Genomic DNA, 21,404 nt, shown 5'->3' with positions numbered 1-21,404 from the left:
ACTGCTTGCCCTAAGGATGCTAGTCGAGCATAGAAGTGGAATTCTTGTTATGAGCATATTTTTTGTGTCAGTTTGAATAAATAAAAGTTTTTGTTTACTCTTCTTCCTTGAAGGAAAGTATCCCTGGGGTGTTTATGCCAAGCAAGCAGAAAGACGGAGCAAGAGTAGAATTTCTACTGATCTGAATGTTTCTGTGCTAACCAGATCAGTCTATGCATTGATTAATATGTCACACCTATCTTTACTCTGGACTAAATTTCAACTGCCAAGTTATTAAGGAACAAATCTCACATTGTATTTCTGCTTTGAATTAGAACAAATTGAGAAATTTAGGCTTCATTCACACGTTCGTGGAACATGGTCCGTGAGATACCAGACTGGCATCCTGCTTAGTGCAGGAGCGCCATGCGCTTTGTGCCGCCGCCACAGTACAGTAATACACTCTGCTACTGATGGAGGTATGTACAAATAATTTGGTAGTAATGCTGAAGCAGGGCTTGCATAAAAATGTGCCTGTCATTGTATGCTATGCTTTTCTAAAATCGTTAGCTATACAATATCTGGCATGATACTATTTCTAGGTAATGAGTTCACTTTACAGATATGGGTATTCCATACAGGCTCGGACTGGCCCACCAGGGAGGCGGGGGATTCCTCGGTGGGCCCCCAGTCTCCTGCGCCCAGAGATAAGATGGTGGAATAATTATTTCTCCTTTCTCAGGAGAGATAATTATTGTAGCCACTAAGCGGCAGTATCGCACAGCGATGCAGCCTCCTACTGGTGTACATTGTACAGGAGGCCCCACAATACCTTCTAAACCTCCCGGGCTGCTGGCAGTGAAGGAGGAGAGAACATGTCTGGCCATCCTTCTGCCCTCCCTGCTGTCATAAAACTGTGGCTGCTGGAGAGAAGGACTCCTCTGCGGTGCTGGGCAGATTTCTCAGGTGTGTGACAGTAGTGAACTGTAGGAGATGGTAAGGGGGAAATAGGGGATTTGTTTATAGCAGACTCAGATCTGTGTATGTGTGCTTCTTTCTGCAGAGTTCAGAGTGGCATTGGGGGGACTCTGCCCTAGGTCCCCTACAATGCCTCTGCTTTAGGTGCACCCCCATAAATGCCCCAGCTCCAGATGCCCCCTAATGCCCCCCTAATATTGCCTCTTCTCCAGTTGCCCCTGTAATACCTCTGCTCCAGGATCCCCACTATTACCCTACCTCGGGTGACCCTAATGCCTCTGCTTTAGGTTTACCCCCATACGTGCCCCAGCTCCAGATGCCCCCACTCTAAATGCACCACTAATATTGCCTCTTCTCCAGTTACTTCTGCTCCAGGATCCCTACTATTACCCTGCCTCAGGTGACCCTAATGCCTCTGCTTCAGTTATGACCCTCCGTTTGTGCCCTTTGCTCAAGTAGCTCCTCTAGCGCCTTTGCTTGGGCTTTGTTAAAGGTTGTGACCTGCAAAAGGGGTTGGACTTATGCCCTGAAAAATTGTGCACAGTGCGTCACATTCTCCAATATTGACACGTATGTTTTACATGGCGGCAGTGATGATATTCCGTATTTACAGGCATCACTGCTGTCTCGTGTTGCTCACGAATATTCGAATTGCAAATTTTTATCACGAATATCGGCACTTCGAGAATTCGCAAATATTTAGAATATAGTGATATATATTCGCAATTTCGAAAATTCAAGATTTTTTTTAAATCAGTACACATGATCCCTCCCTGCTTCTAGCTTGTGGGCCAATGAGAAGGCTGCAATATCTTTGACTTTAGGAGTAGTGTTGATTGCGAATTTTCATAATGAGAATTTTCGTAATGCAAATCTTCGTAATGAGAATCAATGGGATCGTGAAAACTCAGATCCGATGGTATATTCTAACCCCCAGGCATTCCCTTGGTGACGGGGACTCTTGTCAGGGAGGAGTATGCCAAAGTGGAACAACTGTGCAGATAGAAATAAAAAAATTGGAAAAAAATTACAACTATTTAAAAAAAAGATTATAGCACTATATTAGCTAAATTGTTCTACATTCCTTTTTTTTCTAATATTCGCTATATTGCTATATATTCTTGTTTTAGAATATTAGGAAATTTCGAAAAACTAATATATAGCACTATATCGAATATATTTGTTTTTTAGAATATTCGTCTTTTTTCCATCTGAAGTCATGATTCCTCCCTGCTTAAAGGGCTTCTGTCACCCCACTAAACTCATATTTTTTTTTGTGTACTTATAATCCCTATCCTGCGATATTGCTATACATTATGTTATTAATAATTTTCGTTCAGTAGATTTGGCAAAAAACTTACTTTTATGATATGCCAATTACCTGTCTACCAGCAAGTAGGGCGTCTACTTGCTGGTAGCAGCCGCAGAAAACCGCCCCCTCCTCTTGTTGATTGTCAGGGCCAGCCGCGATCTCCTCCTCCGGGCGGCCCTGTCAGCATTTCAAAAATTGCGTGCCTGTGTTGATTCGGCGCAGGCGCTCTGAGATAAGGAGGCTCGCCTCCTCAGCACTCCCTCAGTGCGCCTGCGCCGATGACGTCTTTTTTATTTTATTTTTTACACCCAAAGAAAACCTTTAAGGATAGGGAAAGTGAAAAGGTAAAACAGCTATGACACGACAGGTGATAAGTGTCTGATTGGTGGGGGTCAGACTGCTGGGACCCCCATGATCAAGGAAACGTGGTCTTGACCCTTGTGTACATAGATTGGTAGTAATGTAATTGAATGTTTTAGGACCCCTTTTTTATGATCAGTGGGTGTTCCAGCAGTCAGACCCCAGCAATCTGATATTTATTACCTATCCTGTAGATAGGCAATAGGTCATTATGGTAGGACAACCCTTTTAAATATAATGTAGATTATGTACAATATGGTAAATTTCATGCTAGACATTTATGCTTGAAGGTGTTAAAGTGTTTGTCTCACTTCAGTAAATGGCATTTATCACGCAGTTAATACAAGGCACTTTCTAATGTATTGTGATTCTCCATATTGCCTCCTTTCAATCACATTATACACAACACGTATCCGTGGTTATTACCACCATGTTATCCAGCAGTGGTGGCCGTGCTTACACACTATAGGGAAAGGTTGGAAGCGCGCATAGGCCAACACCTTTACCTTATACTTTATAATGTGCAAGCATGACCACCACTGCTGGATTGCAGAGTGGTCAAAACCATGGATATGTGCTGTGTATAATGTGATGGAAAAGAGCCAATATGGACAATCAGAATACATTAATAATTGCCTTGTATTCACTTTCTCTACATGATAAAAGTCATTTGTTGAAGTGAGACAACCCCTTTAAGTGTGCTACACTTAATACAGTTAGACATACATGTATTGGTGTGTGCATTGCATGTTTCCTATGGGCGATTGGTGTGTGCTATATATGTTCTATGTATCAGTGGTGTATGTTCAGCATGTGACATATGTGTCAGTGGCATGTGCGATGAGCTGGACCGGGGTATGCACTCTGACGCCCAATTATGCAATGGCTGGGTCAGGTGTAGGTGATTGTTTATAGTTTTGTTTGTGACGCCAATTGCAGCATGCGCAGGGTACTGACGCAGGGCCCTTTAAGGTGTTGTAACTCACGTACCAGGTTAGGAATGCCAGATTGGTGTAATGTCTCCGTATGGTGGTGGTAATAGTGTCAACGGTGTGTCATACCTGAGTATGGCTGGACTCCTGGATCCTTGCTCACTTGCAATACAATTTGTGTGGTGCTAGTAGGAGTAATAGAAGGATTTTCAGCAGTAATTGAGATCCAGACCTTAGGTAAAGTTTAAACTGGTCTTTACTGGTAGTAATTCTCATCCAAGCAAGGTACAGCAATAGTCTTTGGTCCCAGCAGGTATTGGCACTGTGTGGCAGGAATCTATCTTCTGCTCTATCATGTGCCTGGAGCTTGCAGGAAAAGGACGTCTGCTTTGTAGCTCTGTAATGTGGCAGGAATTTGGCTTCTGCACTGACTATCTTCTGCTGTCTTGGGGACTGACTAGCTGAGGAGGAAATATGGCTTCTCCTGGGTCTCTGGACGGTACTCACAGTAATCTTTACAGGGTATGCTTCTTCCTGGAGTTCTGGAGTTTATCTGCTTGCTTCTACCAGCTGAGGCTGAAGGGCTCAGGCTGGGGATGATGATCAATGTCTCAGCCGAGACAAGATCCTGGCTTTGGATCCCTATATCTGGGAGCTCCTACACGCACATCCTTCCCATAGCAGGGGTGCCTGGCACACTAACTCTAACTTCCTTCCCTCCCCATGAGGCAGGACATGGGCCAGCCTGCTCATAGAAGGGGGAGCTGAACTGGAATGTACTATTCCAGCTCAGAAACACTAAACAAGTCCTTGCTGAACATATTGCTGCCACCTGCTGGTGAACATAGAAATTACAGCAATATACATTTACAAGTCTTAGAATGCACATTTGTGAGGAAATTACATGAAATTACACAAGATGACAATGTTATTGCCCTTAACAGGTTGTAGCGGGGTAAAAGAGTTTCATAACACAACTCTGGGGTGTTACATGCCCCCTTACTTCGAGTTAAGTAGCCCTCGGCTTATGCTTAGGAGGGAGAGGAACCAGCTCTGGGGTACCCAAATAAATACAAAGTGCTGCATGTATTACATATAAAGACATACATAGACAAAACATATAGTGGCTATCCCAAGGTTCCTTCCCGCATGAGTAGGGTGTCCTAGTTAACAGTTTCCCTCTCTCGGTATAACCAGTGAACCAAGTACTACACTAAGCAAACATTACTGACTAACTTTGTAGTGTTCTGAGCTCTAACACCAAAGAAAGCATGGGGGTGTCTTTACTCTGTAGTCCCACCATTATGTAATGGAATGCCCGCAAATGAAAGGGTGGCTTTATCCTGTATTCCCTTCCCTGCACCAAAGTCAGAAAAATATGGCTTATAGCACGATCACTATGGTGACTATGGGTAGCTAAATGTGGTTTTAAGGTTTGAGGCACCATACCTTAGGCAAAGGCTCAGAAGGGGAGGTATTTAGAGTCTCCATACACTTCTGGCAATGTCACAGGAGTAGGGTAGTATAATTCCATGGAACTCCTGGAAGTAAGTCTATGACTTCTAACCATTCCCGAAGCAGTGGGGTTACCCGTGTAGTTACTGGACCTGCCAGGACTTACCACTTGGTCCTACATGGATACCCGGGATATATGACTCCAGATGTAGGCCATTAGTATTAAGCATCCGCATAAAGGCAGTCTGTTTAAAGAGCGTGAGAGAACATGAGCTGTAAAGTAAGGCACACTGGCGTAAGTTGCTACATTTCTGGTTAAGTGCAATGTTAAGTGCAATCATCACAAATAGTGCAGGAAGGTCACATTGCGGCACCTAGAAGAGAATACACACAATGGGAATGTTATACTTGAACGTTAAATAACTTGTAAACTGGTACAATTAGTGCAATTGAGATCACAAAGAGTTTAGGTATACGTCTGGGTCTTTTCTTTGGGTGCAAGCTTTTAACGTTGCAATAAACCATTTTTTAGAAAATAGTGCAAATTTTATTAATGCAAGAGTAGGCTCAAATAAGGCTTGGGTCCTTTGACTTGAAGTGCTTGACATAGAATCTTCTGGAAACTTTAAAAAGTCAATTGTGATCCACAGGACAATAAAAGTTAATTGTAATCCAAGGGAAGTATAAAATGTTATGTAAAAGCAGCATATTTAAGAACCATAGTTCCATGAGGTTACCATGTAAACTGAGAAAGGGGGTAAAACTATGTAAACTTGGATGTAAGGGGTTAAATGATGATGGGGCGAGTCCTTACAATACATGACCATCAGGGTAAGGACAAACCTGGAAAGAGAAAACTTTAAAACAATGCCAACGGGTCCTCACCCGTCAGGAACAGTCCATGACGTGGCTCCTATAAGTCCTTATTTTAGAAGAGGATGACTTTTTAGAGAAGGACGTCCATGTCCTCATCGCTGCTAGAGCTACCGAAGCGCATCAGGGGGCGCTCTTGCCTTTGGTAGCTCAGGGTTGCAGCAGTAGTGGTACGCCACTGCCCTCTAGTTGTGTCCTTTGGTGGTGGCTGAGCAGACAGCCTGTTGAATGCAGCTGTGACATGCTGTAAGCCGGGATCCCTAGCCGGTGCAGAGGCGGTTAATACCTCTGGCGGAAGGGGTTCTGGAAGGCAACTTGAGGGTACCTGGGGCTGCTTCCATGGTAGCACATATGGCTGCACCCTGGGGTTGAATGTCAGCACTGAATTGTTGATTTGGCCCACCAGTAGTGTTGGTGGGGCAGCCAGATAAGGGATGAGGGGCTCCGGTTCTGGCTGGGGCTGTTCCTTAAAACGCAATCTGCCATCCTGAGTTTCTTGAAGGCATCTCACTCTCCCTGCAGAGCCTGGGTCCTCCTGCCAGGTCTCTGGGGTAACAGCAGGGGTTAAAGGTTTGGCCAGCAGGGTCATACCGGCAGCAAATGGGCCCTGGATTGAGCGCATGGGGGTGTATTCCACTTGGTCCCCTGCGTACAGGTTGTGACGGGCCTGGGGCAAGTAATGGCGCTTAACAGAGCGGCGGCCCACAAATATCTCAGACCCAGAATGATTGTCCTGGAGTAAGCCCACTCCTCTCTCAACTGAGAACCAGAGCACAGTCCCAGTGCGTCTGGTCAATTTAGGGGCTCCTCGTTGGGGGTCATCTATGACTTGTTTAACCCACTCTTCCACGGCTGATTTGTATTCCCAGGCCGTCTGGGCATGGGTAGTGATCTCTGTGGGGACCTCTGGATTTAAGCGTCCCTCTCTGGCAGTAGTAGCGCTGGGCAGCGGAGTGGAAGTTCCATCCGCCTCTGCCGCACCAGTAGGTGTCCTTAGCGGAGCTGGCTTAGGCCTATTTTGGGTATCAGGACCCACATGGAGCGGTGCAGGGGTAGCTACAGATCGGGCCTGGGTCTCAGGGAGCGCGTCTGCTCCTACCTGGTGTCGCGGCCTGTTCCGATGCCTCCTGGTGATGCGCGGGGGCCTCCGCGGTGGATGATGTCATCAGGACCGTCTCCGAAGCTGTAGTCCGCTTGGCCGGTATCGCGGCTTGCTTCTGGTCCGGGACGTCAGTCATCTCCTCCTGTGTCTTGAGAGGGTTGACATCTGCTTCCGCGGGAGCAGGCTGGAGTGCGGTGGCCATCTTTTCTTCGTCACTGGCAGCAATCTGGGTTGCAGGATCCGTAGCCGCGGAGGGATCCACTGCCTCCAGGCTTGCGGCAAAGACGGAGGGACCACTTCTCTTCACCAGTTGAGAGACTTGAATCTCTGGCGGGTGGTCTTCATGAACGGGGTCTCCTCCGATAACCATTTGGTTCCATTTTGGTGAAGGGAGCGCCATCTTCCTTGGCTCCTGTGTCAGGGTGCGTTCAGGAAGTGAGGGTGGAGCCCAGAGGGAGGAGACTTCACTCCCTTGGCTCGCATTGCAAAGTTCTTGGTGGGCAGGCTTTAGAGTTCCCGCTTCTAGGGGGGCGTATTCTGCATCTTCGTGCTCTTGAGAGGGAGTTCTTGACTTTTCCCACTTCTGGGCATGAAGAAGCAGCGCCATTTTGCGAATATGGCGAATTAACCCTTTGAGTGCTGGGGCGCACTGAATAGTGCTTTCTGGCACAGCAACAAAGCAATAAATTCAATTTTCAGGGTTTTGGCACAATTCTCAGGTCTTGCAGTACTGTGAAACATGCAATTTGATCCTGTTATGGCACACAATTCAGTTCATATGCTTTTATGGCACACAATTCAGTTCGTATCCTGTTATGCAGGGATAGGCACACAATTCAATCCGGTCCCGTTCCAGTGACGCCAAAAATGCGGTGAGCTGGACCGGGGTATGCACTCTGATGCCCAATTATGCAATGGCTGGGTCAGGTGTAGGTGATAGTTTATAGTTTTGTTCGTGACGCCAATTGCAGCGTGCGCAGGGTACTGACGCAGGGCCCTTTAAGGTGTTGTAACTCACGTACCAGGTTAGAAATGCCAGAGTGGTGTAAAGTCTCTGTATGGTGGTGGTAATAGTGTCAACGGTGTCTCCTACCTGAGTATGGCTGGACTCCTGGATCCTAGCTCACTTGCAATATGAGTGTGGTGCTAGTAGGAGTAATAGAGGGATTTTCAGCAGTAATTGAGATCCAGACCTTAGGTAATGTTCAAACTGGTCTTTGGCTTCTCCTGGGTTTTTGGACGGTACTCACAGTAATCTTCACAGGGTATGCTTCTGGAGTTCTGCAGTTTATCTGCTTGCTTCTACCAGCTGAGGCTGAAGGGCTCAGGCTGGGGATGTTGATCAATGTCTCAGCCGAGACAAGATCCTGGCTTTGGATCCCTATATCTGGGAGCTCCTACACGCACTGCCTTCCCCTAGCAGGGGTGTGTGGCACACTAACTCTAACATAATTCCCTCCCCATGAGGCAGGACATGGGCCAGCCCACTTCTGCTCATAGAAGGGGTTGCTGAACTGGAATGTACTTCCAACTCAGAAACACTAAACTGGCTAACTCCTTGCTGAACACATTGCTGCCACCTGCTGGTGAACATAGAAATTACAGCAATATAGATTTACAAGGCTTAGAATCCACATTTGTGAGGAAATTACATGAAATTACACAAGATGACAATGTTAATGCCCTTAACAGGTTGTAGCAGGGTAAAAGAGTTTTGTAACACAACTCTGGGGTGTTACACATGTGACCCATGTATAAGTGTATTGTGTGCCACATGTGTCCAATGAATGATTGGTGTGCGCTGCATGTGTCTTGTTTCAGACTGACTTAAGTGCAGGATATCCATATATGTGTAAGGTTACTTTCACACTTGCGCTAGCAAGGTCTGACAGGCTGTTCTGACGGCGGAACAGCCTGCCGGATCTGTGATTATGCTAGCCCACCGTGCTGCCGGAAGTCCGCTCCAGTCTCCAGACTATAATGTGGGTAAGGCCGGAGGTCTGTCCTCAACACGGCAAACCTGCCAAAAGGCGGCTGGACAAAAACTACAGCGGACTTCCTGCGGCATGGTGGGCTAGCGTTAGCACGGATCCAGCAGGCCATTCCCCCGCCGGAACAACCTGCCGGACCCTGTTACTGCAAGTGTGAAAGTAGCCTAAATTCTGCCATGTGTATGTTTGTGTATTTTAGCATTGTAAGGGCTCATGAACACGACCGCAAAACATGGATACCGGGAGTGTCCATTCCACATTATGCGGAAAAGAACAGCCAGCCCCAAATAGAACAGTCCTTTCCTTGTCTGCAGTGGCATACCTCTAATAGAGGCAGACCACACAGCTTCTATGGGGCCCGTAGGGGAAGGGGGCCCGGCTGGGGAGGAAATGCCCCTTATTACCATTAGTACAACAGCTCTGGTCTAGAGTACTTGCCATGGGCTCTGTTTCCGCCTTCCAGCTCCCCTCACTGCTTCTCCTCAGCAGGCCGTGCTCTGGATTTCCCCCTCCCCTCAGTAAGGCCCCGATCATACCATGAGGAGATGCCTCTAGCAGCAGCCTGCACATGTCCTCAGGGGCTGCACTGCTGAGGAGTGGTCCGTTTTTCAGAAGCTACAGCAGGATATGCTGCTGCCATCAGAAGCCTCCCCAGTGCTCCTCTTCCCTGTCCTGGCACACTGCAGAGTCCTCCTCTGCTGTTATATAAACCATGTGCAGCAGTCGGGACAGAGGAAGGGGGGAAGAGAGCCTGCTGAGGACAAGATGTCCTCCCATCAATCCTGACTGTTCACCCTGGAAACCTGCTCAGAAGGTAGGTGTGTGACAGTGTAATATGTGTGTGTTTACATATATGTACTTATGCCTGTGTACTGTACTGTATTCTGTAAATATGTATGTGATATGTGTGTGTAATTGTCTAATGTACCTGTATATATGTGACTGTATATATGTGTGTGTACTATATGTACAGTATATATGATGTGTGTGTCTGTGTGTATTGTGTGTGTGTATATATATATATATATATATATACACACACACACACACAGATGTAGCAGATGATTTTTCACATTTAGCTAAGGCTATTTTCACACTAGCATTTTGGCTTTCTGTTTCTGAGATCCGTCATGGGCCCTCACAAGCGGTCCAAAACGAATCAGTTTTGCTCTAATGCATTCTGAATGGTGTCCGCCTCTGGAGACGGTCACCAAAATGCTGCCTGCAGCGTTTTTCTGCCCGTCCTGGGATGCAGAGCGAGACGGATCCGTCCTGACACAAAGTGTAAGTCAATGGGGACGGATCCGTTTTCTCTGACACAATAGAAAACTGATCCGTCCCCCATTGACTTTTAATGGTGTTCATGACGGATCCGTCTTGGCTAAATAAGACATAATACAACCGGATCCATTCATGACGGATGCATGCGGTTGTATTATTGTAACGGAAGCGTTTTTGCAGATCCATGACGGATTCGCAAAAAATGCTAGTGTGAAAGTAGCCTAATGTGTTATGAGTAGTGTTGAGCGAACTTATGTTTCAAGTTCAGCATACAAGGTTTGGGTTTTCTAAGAATCCCGTTATGGATTCCGGTACCATGGACCACAACGGAATTCTATGACAGCATGCACCGCGGAAGCCTATAAGAGGCTTTCCATATTGCATTCCATCATAATAGAAGTCTATGCTGGCCATGCTATGCCGTCATAGAATTCTATTATGGTCCGTGGTAGCAGAATCCATAACAGAATTCTTAGCACTTACTTGCGGATGCTTGCGATTTTCACGCAGCCCCATTCACTTCTATGGGGCCAGCGTTGCGTGAAAATCGCAGAATATAGAACATGCTGCGATGTTCACGCAACCCGCAAGTGATGCGTGAAAACCAATGCTCATGTACACAGACCCATTGAAATGAATGGGTCCGGATTCCTTGCACGCGCAATGCGTTCCGCATCACGCATTGCACCCGTGCAGAATACTTGCTCGTGTTAAAGGGGCCTTAAAGAGGTTGTCCTATTCCCTTCTTCCCCCACTCAGCCCCTCTAATATGAGCATCGGAGAATTTCATGCGCTGAATTGCACAGGGCAAGGGCTTTTTCTGCAGATCCGGTGAAGTCACCGAATCTCCAGAAAAGTTCTCCAGATTCAGCGCATGGCAAGGGAAATGCTCCAATGCTCATGTCACAGGGGCTGAGTGGGGGAAGAAGGGGATATGTCCGGGGCTCAGCTCTGAACCTGGACAAAATAAAGACATCTGATTGCTGCACTTTGATGCCGTATTAGTCTTCGTTCACATCTCTGGTGATCGGCATCTGGTAGAGTAGGGGTCAGCAACCTTCGGCACTCCAGGTGTGGTGAAACTGCAACTACCAGCATGCACACTTGCTTGGCTGTTCTCAGAACTCCCATAGAAGTGAGTGGAGCATGCTGGGAGTTGTAGTTTCACAACAAATGGAGTGCCGGAGGTTGCTGATCCCTGTGGTAGAGAACATCATGCCAGAGTTCACTAATCCACCACTGCTGGTTTCTGGCCTTCACCAGTAGAACAGTTTTTGTCAGGCCGAAACCCTGCTGGTAGTCTGCCATAGTTTATGGCAGGAAAGCTCAACCTGGAGCCCTCGAGCTGTTGCAAAACTACAACTCCCAGCATGCCCTAATAGCTTTAGGTTGTCCAGGTATGCTGGGAGTTGTAGTTTTGTAACAGCTGGAGGGTGCTGGGTGGGCATCCCTGGAGAACGGCAGAATCTAGCAATGCTGGATCCAGTCAACTCTGGCAGAATGTTCTCTGTCGGAACAGCCTGCGGGATACAGTCACCTGACATATGAATGAAGCCTTAGGCCGGGTTCACATCACTGTTCCGTTTTCCGTTCTTCTGATCCGTCAGAAGAAGAGATAAATAAACAAAACACAGATCCTGTATTTTAAGCATCCATTATGCTCAGTTACGCACATTTTACATCCTCTTTAGCCATTTTCGTCTGATATCATTTTTTTTTATGTAAAAAAAAGTTCTACACAAAGTATTTTTTTCTTACTGTCTAAAATAACGTATCTCAGATGGAAATGGCTAAAATACTAACAGGATCTGTTTTATTGCTTTTTTTTTTTTCTTCTGACAGATCAGAAGAACGGAAAACTAACAGTAATGTGAACGCGGGCTTGGACGGTAGTGCTATATACTGTACAACTGTACATTGTACCTTCTAATGTCCCCCCTTGTGTACATGTTGTTTCATAAGCACCCCCCAGGTGATCAAACACAGTAGTAATGTGTAATATAGCACCAATGTACCTGCAGTTGATGGGTGAGGGAGGGGAGGGGCTGGGGTAGAAGATTGGAGGGACCAGGGATGGATAGTCAGCTGGGCTTGGAAAGGTCCATGGGGGCCCAATTTAGATTCCTGCTATGGGTCCCAATGAATTCTTTGTACGCCCCTGCTTGTCTCTAATGCCGCCAATAATAGGACATGTTCTATAATTTTGCAGAACGGACATGTGGACATACAGACACGGAATGCACATGGAGTCATTTCTTTTTTTTTTGCGGGCCCATTGAAGTAAATGGTTTCACATACAGGTCACACCAAAAAATGGTACGGACACGGAAACAAAGTTTGTGTGCAGGAGCCCTAAGGTGAGCCCCCAGAATCAGTTACACTGGTGGGCCCTAAGTACCCCAGTCCGACACTGATTCCATATGATTAAAAAAATCTATACTGACAAAGAACTAAGACATTTTTTGTCACGTAGCATTACATAAAGTGCAACACCAAGCGATCAAAAAGGCATATGCCCCCCAAAATAGTACCAATGCTAAAGCTATGGCTCTCAGACTATGGAGACACTAAAACATCATTTTTTTGTTTCAAAAATGCTATTATTGTGTAAAGCTTAAATAAATAAGAAAAACTATACATATTAGGTATTGCCACGTCCGTAACAATCTACTCTATAAAAATCTCAGATGACCTAACCCCTCAGGTGAATGCTGCAAAAATAAATAAATAAAAACTGTGACAAAACAACCAATTTTTGGTCACCTTGCCCCATAAAGTGTAATAATGAATGATCAAAAAATCATATGTACCCAAAAATGGTACCAATAAAAACGTCAACTCTTCCTGCAAGAAACGAGCCCCTGCACAAGACGATCGGCAGAAAAATAAAAAAATAAGGCGTTTAGAAAATGGAGACACAAAAACATAATTTTTATCTCAAAAATGCTTTCTGTCCGTGATGTGGTGCGGAGCCAGGCAGATCCGTCCTGGCACACAATGTAAGTCAATGGGGACAGATCAGTTTTCTCTGACAATAGAAAAAGGATCCGTCCCCCATTGACTTTCAGTGGTGTTCAAGACGGATCCGTCATGGCTATAGAAGACATAATACAACCGGATCCGTTCATGACAGATGCATGCGGTTGTATTATTGTAACGAAAGCGTTTTTGCATATCCATGATGGATCCGCAAAAAACGCTAATGTAAAAGTAGCCTAAGCCTTCTAACGTCCTAAAATAATAAAATGACATTTACAAAATGATGCCAACATAAAGTAGACATATGGGGAATGTTATGTAATAAATATTTTATGAGGTATCGCTTTCTGTTTTAGAAGCAGAGAAATTGAAATTTTGGTAAATTTGGGATTTTTTCATAAATAAAGGTGAAATATATTGACTCAAATTTATGACTATCATGAAGTACAATGTGTCACAAGAAAACAATCTCAGAATGGGTTGGATAAATAAAAGTGTTCCAAAGCTATTACCACATAAAGTAACACATGTCAGATTTGCAATCTGGCCGGGGTAGAAGGGGTTAAATATATATACAGTACAGACCAAAAGTTTGGACACACCTTCTCATTCAAAGAGTTTTCTTTATTTTCATGACTATGAAAATTGTAGATTCACACTGAAGGCATCAAAACTATGAATTAACACATGTGGAATTATATACTGTACATAACAAACAAGTGTGAAACAACTGAAAATATGTTATATTCTACAGTTGTGTTCAAAATTATTCAACCCCCACTGAAATTGAGTGTTTTGGCCAGTTTGACATTGATTTTGATAATTTCAGTCATCTTGTTTACAATTAAATCAAAGAGGCACTTGTAAGTCAGACAAGTATAACATAACATTTATAATGAAATAACCACAAATGTCTTTTCTGTGCTCACATCATTATCAGTTTTATTCAACCTCCTTTTCCAGTTTTATACAACATCCTTTTCCAGTTATAACAGCTTTTAAACGTGAAGCATAGCTTGACACAAGTGTCTTGCAGCGATCTACGGGTATCTTCGTCCATTCTTCATGGGCAAAAGCCTCCAGTTCAGTCACATTCTTAGGCTTGCGTGCTGCAACTGCTTTCTTTAAGTCCCACCAGAGGTTCTCCATTGGATTTAAGTCTGGTGACTACGATGGCCACTTCAAAATGTTCCAGCCTTTAATCTGCAACCATGCTCTAGTGGACTTGGAGGTATGCTTGGGATCATTGTCCTGTTGAAAGGTCCAACGTCTCCCAAGCCTCAGGTTTGTGACGGACTGCATCACATTTTCATCCAATATCTCCTGGTACTGAAGAGAATTCATGGTACCTTGCACACGCTGAAGCTTCCCTGTACCTGTAGAAGCAAAACAGCCCCAAAGCATGATTGACCCCCCGCCATGCTTCACAGTAGGCAAGGTGTTCTTTTCTTCATAGGCCTTGTTCTTCCTCCTCCAAACATAGCGTTGATCCATGGGCCCAAACAGTTCTAATTTTGTTTCATCAGTCCACAGAACACTATCCCAAAACTTTTGTGGTTTGTCCACATGACTTTTGGCATACTGCAGTCGACTCTTATTATTCTTTGGAGACAGCAAGGGGGTGTGCCTGTCATGCCCCACTCTGACGATGTGCGGAGGTCGGCCAGGATAGCAGCACGAGTTTAGTATTTGTTTTGGTGCCGTGCTGGATCCGCCTCTCATCAGGTGCACTTGGTGGAGTCATTAGTTTAAATGGTCTCCAGCTAAGTGCTCTGAGCGGATTATACTGATCATTTTGGTCTGGGAAGTTTGGAGGGAAGGTTGGCTGTCAGTTCCTGCTCTCTGAAGATAAATGTCATTTCTAGTTTGGTTGTTTGTCTCCAGGTTTTGGAGGGCGTTCTGCTCTCGACTTGGCATTCAACTTTCTTTCTCGTCGGCTTTTCATCCACAGTCGAATGGTCAGACGGAGCGTACCAATCAAAACCTGGAGACCTACTTGAGGTGCTTTGTGGCTGAGAATCAGGAGGACTGGTCCTCATTCTTGTCCTTAGCAGAATTTGCATTGAATAACTGTAGGCAGGAGTCCACGGGTAAGTTGCCATTTTTTGGCGCATACGGTTTCCATCCTCAGTTTGGTACCTTTTCTGGGTCTGGTTCCTCCGGGATGCCAGAGGAGGAGAGATTCTCTTCTGCCTTGTCCTCTATCTGGCGGAGGATTCAAGGGAATTTGGAGAGGATGGGGGAGAGGTATAAACGAATGGCTGACAGGAGACGTGTGACAGGTCCGGACCTGTGTGTGGGGGATCTGGTGTGGTTGTCCACTAAGAATATCAAGTTGAGAGTGCCATCTTGGAAACTGGGTCCAAGATTTGTTGGTCCGTATAAAATTTCTGCGGTGATCAATCCTGTGGCGTTTCGGCTGGATCTGCTGCAGACTTGGAGGATCCATGACGTCTTCCACAAGTCTTTACTAAAGAAATATGTTAAACCGGTGGTACCATCGCCATTGCCTCCTCCTTCTGTTCTAGTCGAGGGAAACTTGGAGTTCGAGAGCTCCAGGATTCTCGACTCGAGAGTTCTGCGGGGTTCCCTCCAGTACTTGGTGCACTGGAGGGGATACGGTCCTGAGGAGAGGATGTGGGTTCCGGCGTCAGATGTCATCGCCAGCTGACTGGTGAGGGCCTTTCATAGCTCCCATCCGGATAAGGTTGGTCCAGGGTGTCCGGAGGTCACCCGTAGAAGGGGGGGTACTGTCATGCCCCACTCTGACGATGTGCGGAGGTCGGCCAGGATAGCAGCACGAGTTTAGTATTTGTTTTGGTGCCGTGCTGGATCCGCCTCTCATCAGGTGCACTGGGTGGAGTCATTAGTTTAATTGGCCTCCAGCTAAGTGCTCTGAGCGGATTATACTGATCATCAATTTGCGAATGATGCTTCCTATGGTGTCTCTTGGTATGTTTAACATCTTTGCAATCTTCTTATAGCCATTGCCCTTCCTGTGAAGAGAAATCACCTCTTCTCTTGTCTTCCTGGACCATTCTCTTGACTTCACCATGTTTGTAAACACACCAGTAAATGTCTAGAAGGAGCTGAGTATCACAGTCCTTTTAAATCTGCCTAATTGGTGCTTATTATGCTTGATTGCTGCTCCTTCACATCCACAGGTGTTTTCAATAGCTGATCGAAAACACTTGAATGAACCTCTGTTCTTAAGAGTGGTAGTCTTTAAGGGGTTGAATAATTGTGTCAATGAAGAAATCACAAAAAAAACATTTAAGGCTACTTTCACAGCGGGTCCGTCTGATGTCTGCTCAGACGGATCCGCTCATATAAGGCAGACTTGGGATCCGTTCAGAACGGATCCGTCTGCATTATATCTTAGAAAAAATTCTAAGTGTGAAAGTAGCTTCAGACGGATCCGTCCAGACTTTACATTGAAAGTCAATGGGGGACGGATCCGTTTGAAGATTGAGCCATATTGTGTCATCTTCAAACGGATCCGTCCCCATTGACTTACATTGTAAGTCTGGACGGATCCGCTTGCCTCCGCACGGCCAGGCGGACACCCGAACGCAGCAAGCAGCGTTCAGGTGTCCGCTTGCTGAGCGGAGCGGAGGCTGAACGCTGCCAGAATGATGCATTCTGAGCGGATCCGTGTCCACTCAGAATGCATTAGGGCAGTACGGATGCGTTCGGGGCCGCTTGTGAGCACCTTCAAACGGAGCTCACAAGCGGACACCCGAACGCTAGTGTGAAAGTAGCCTAATACTGTATTACAAAAACAATTGATGTCATTTTAGTTGCATTTGGTTCTTTAAAAAGTCCTTGCAAGATTTCATTCTGAACACAATTACAAATGTACACTAAATTCCCTAAAACCCTTTACAGCATTGGGGGTTGAATAATTTTGAACACAACTGTAGGTTCTTCAAAGTAGCCATCTTTTGCTTTGATTACTGCTTTGCACACTCTTGGCATTCTCTTGATGAGCTTCAATGGTTTTCACTTCACAGGTGTGCCCTGTCAGGTTTAATAAGTGGGATTTCTTGCCTTATAAATGGGGTTGGGACCATCAGTTGCGTTGAGGAGAAGTCAGGTGGATACACAGCTGATAGTCCTACTGAATAGACTGTTAGAATTTGTATTATGGCAAGAAAAAAGCAGCTAAGTAAAGAAAAACGAGTGGCCATCATTACTTTAAGAAATGAAGGTCAGTCAGTCAGCCAAAAAATTGTGAAAACTTTGAAAGTAAGGGCTATTTGACCATGAAGGAGAGTGATGGGGTGCTGCGCCAGATGACCTGGCCTCCACAGTCACCGGACCTGAACCCAATCGAGATGGTTTGGGGTGAGCTGGACCGCAGAGTGAAGGCAAAAGGGCCAACAAGTGCTAAGCATCTCTGGGAACTCCTTCAAGACTGTTTGAAGACCATTTCAGGGGACTACCTCTTGAAGCTCATCAAGAGAATGCCAAGAGTGTGCAAAGCAGTATTCAAAGCAAAAGGTGGCTACTTTGAAGAACCTAGAATATGACATATTTTCCGTTGTTTCACACTTGTTTGTTATGTATATAATTCCACATGTGTTAATTCATAGTTTTGATGCCTTCATAGTCATGAAAATAAAGAAAACTCTTTGAATGAGAAGGTGTGTCCAAACTTTTGGTCTGTACTGTATATATATATATATATATATATATATATATATATATACAATAAGTAACCCGTAGGTGGTGCTGGACATTAGCGCTGGAATTACAGTCTAAACAGCTACTGCCTGCTGGATGAATGCACTGAATAAATCAGGGACACGGAAAAAAGGGGGGGGGGAGAATGCACAGGCAGATTGTTGTGTCCACCGACTCTCTCAGTGGGAAGGTGTCAGTAAATTTACTAAAGCTGAGGACATAAAGATAGTGCTAATGTGATTCGTACCTGGAGAAGGTTCTGCCTGGTGTGCGTCCTTGTATTAGTTGTGATTGCCTTCCGTCTTTTGTGGGGTCTTCTTTCTTTTCTCCGTTTCGAATAAGCGCGTCCTCCTCGCTCACCTTCTAGCACGAGCGCTGCCCCGGCCGGAAGCAAGCGCGGTGTGAGGTGGCTGGTTACTTTGGTTGTCCTGGAAACCGGTTCGGTGACGTCACCTCTAGAGATACTGTAGCCTCCGTGGGACAAAAAACCTACCTACGCGTTTCGGGACCTTGCGGGCTCCTTCGTCAGGGATGGTTTGTTCTCAGTGTCCATGCAGGTTAAATAGCTTGTTCGGTCTCCATGGCAACCATGTCAACAAGTAACTATAAGAACGGACATGCGATTTTCTAAACCTCTGTGGAGTGCTATAAATACGATCCTGATTTGTATTCATGCAATTATGTTCATTATTTCTTTATTGCATTAGCTGTCCAAAGGGCACCGTGTGTATATATGTTTTGGTAATGATTAATTGTTTCCTTAGTAGTCCAGATGTCCTCATAGGTGCAATTCTATTGAAATGCAAAAAGTTCTATTTCCTGGTTTAACCCATTTGGTGCCAGACTGTTATATCTAAAAATCCATTTAGTTTCCATTCTGGACATAAGTTTGATGTAGTCCCCTCCCCTACTGTCCTGTTTGACTCTCTCTATGCCCCCAAATTTAAATCCCAGGAACTTTCCTTGATGGAATTCCACATAGTGGCGGGATAGGGGATGGTGGTCTACTTTTTTATGGATATTATTGATATGTTCCCTGATTCTGATTTTTAGTTCTCTTTTTGTGCGTCCAACATAGATTTTATTACAAGGACACTGGATATAATAAATAACCCCTTTGGTGTTGCAGGAAATATAATCCTTAATGGTAAATTTACCTTGTGGGGTATCTAATTCGAATATGGGTTTGATTAGATGTTTCACTGTTTTGCAATTTTTGCACAATCGACATGGGAAAAAGCCTTTTTTGAGACATATTTTATTCCCCAGTGTGTTTCTTTTGTCGGATGGAGCTACTAGGTTAGCTAAATTAGAGGCTTTCCTAAAAATAAATATGGGTTTGGGCGGGATCTTCTCCCCTATGATTTTGTCGTACTGAGAATATCCCAATGTTTGTGGATAATTATTTTAAAGGTGCCCACCCCCGCGCTATATGTAGTGATAATAGGGACCTTGATTTGGTTGGTATCCTCACTGGCACATGTGTCCTTATCTGTTATTTTTTCTTTTAATAGTAAATTCCTGTCCATTTTACTAACAGTATTAGTGATTGGGATCAATATTTTTGAATCGTACCCTTTTTCCAATTTTTTTAAATTTAGATCTGCCACCTCCTGTTGGTAATCCGTGTCTATAGTGCAATTCCTACGAGCCCTAATATACTGACCGTAGGGGATATTATTCAACCATTTTTTATATATATATACAGTCAGGTCCATAAATATTGGGACATCAACACAATTCTAATATTTTTGGCTCTATACACCACCACAATAGATTTGAAATGAAACAAACAAGATGTCCTTTAACTGCAGACTATCAGCTTTAATTTGAGGGAATTTACATCCAAATCAGGTGAACGGTGTAGGAATATAACCAAAAAAACAACCAAACATAACATATAACTAGATACATATCCAAATAAATAGATGTGAATTGTATCCACTGCTACCACTGCCGTTTCTCAGTAACCCATAAAAAACAATGGCCAGCCTACAATTACTAAAGAGCAAGAGGTCTGGTCACAGCTGTGCAAAAATATGAACAGAGCAAAGGCACGGCAATGGTAGGTATACTGTGACAATCACTGATACATAATCACACATAAGACAAACATAGGAATGTATCAATTACCCATGATGTGTGGAAGCGCCGGATGTCTGGGCAGAGCAGTACCTCGACGCGCGTTTCGCCACGAAAAGGCTTTGTCAGGAGGTAAAAAATTTGTCCATCTTAAATAGTGAGGTCCACGCCAGGTAATAATAGTGCGCATGCGCATGGTGAATGAAGATCCGACGTCACGGGAACGCGCCGCCAGTCACCAAAAAGCCACGTATAGCGCACCCCATGCGCCGCACGACCCAGCCGCAGGGTGAGGCCACACACAAGCAATGCGCGGCACAACACCCTCTAGCCTGCTCGTACAGCCCAGGAGCTCCACCCGACTCCCATAAAGACCAGCATAAAGGAGCGCTCCCATGACATCATGCCACAGCGCACCAGTGTGATGCGCTAATACCTGGTGGAGGTCATAGAGATTAAACAGATGTAAAAAAAAGCCATCACAATATCATCTCGGCACCCCACAAATAATTGGTACAATACTATATGTTAGCACCCCACATATAATTAGTACAATTAATTGATGCAATTCTATATATCTTTACAAATATTACAAAATTATAAATATCAATTGAAATCATATATAAACATACATTGTATCCAATACACATGCATATTAAAAATATACAAAATATACATAAGTGCTCCTCACTTAATCATATATTGAATATGTGAATAAATATTTGCGATAACAACATATAAAAAGTGCTGAGTGTTACCATGAAAAACATAATTCATATAATAAAGTGCAAAATATACAATAAAAAGGACAATTCATATAATAAAGGAGCAGGTGTTACAATAAAAAAAACAACATAATTCATCTAGTAAAGTGCAAAAAACTGTGCAATAAAAAATCCAATACAAAATAGTGCATCTAATGTAATAATATACATATATAGTGTGCTAATATAAAGTGCAAGAGTGCATGACCAATTATAAACACATTCAAAAACTAGTTCATACAAAAGAGTGACATGATGCACATAAAAAAAAGGATTCATAAAAAGTGCACATATCAAGATCAACAAATAATTTACGAACCAATGTATATTAGAGCAAAACCAAATATGTTATACATATATAATGCATGGAATGCTATATACTGCCAAATAGGAAGTGCCATGTATATTGCCAGCTTTCGGTTGTTCCACTTTATAATGTTTCTTCACAAAGTCCATGTTTCTTGTACCTCCAATTAGACCTCACATCATCATAGCACAATTATGTGTACTATAAAAGAACAAACAAGACCTGAAGCTAACTGTGTCGTTTAAACCTCTTGGGATCTCACTTTTAAGTAACACTATCCATTTCGTTTGACGCTGCAGGAGGCTTTTTTTAATATCGCCTCC

Source organism: Bufo bufo, chromosome 2, assembly GCF_905171765.1.
Source record: "Bufo bufo chromosome 2, aBufBuf1.1, whole genome shotgun sequence".
NCBI classification, from domain to species: domain Eukaryota; kingdom Metazoa; phylum Chordata; class Amphibia; order Anura; family Bufonidae; genus Bufo; species Bufo bufo.
This window is presented reverse-complemented; position numbering follows the sequence as displayed.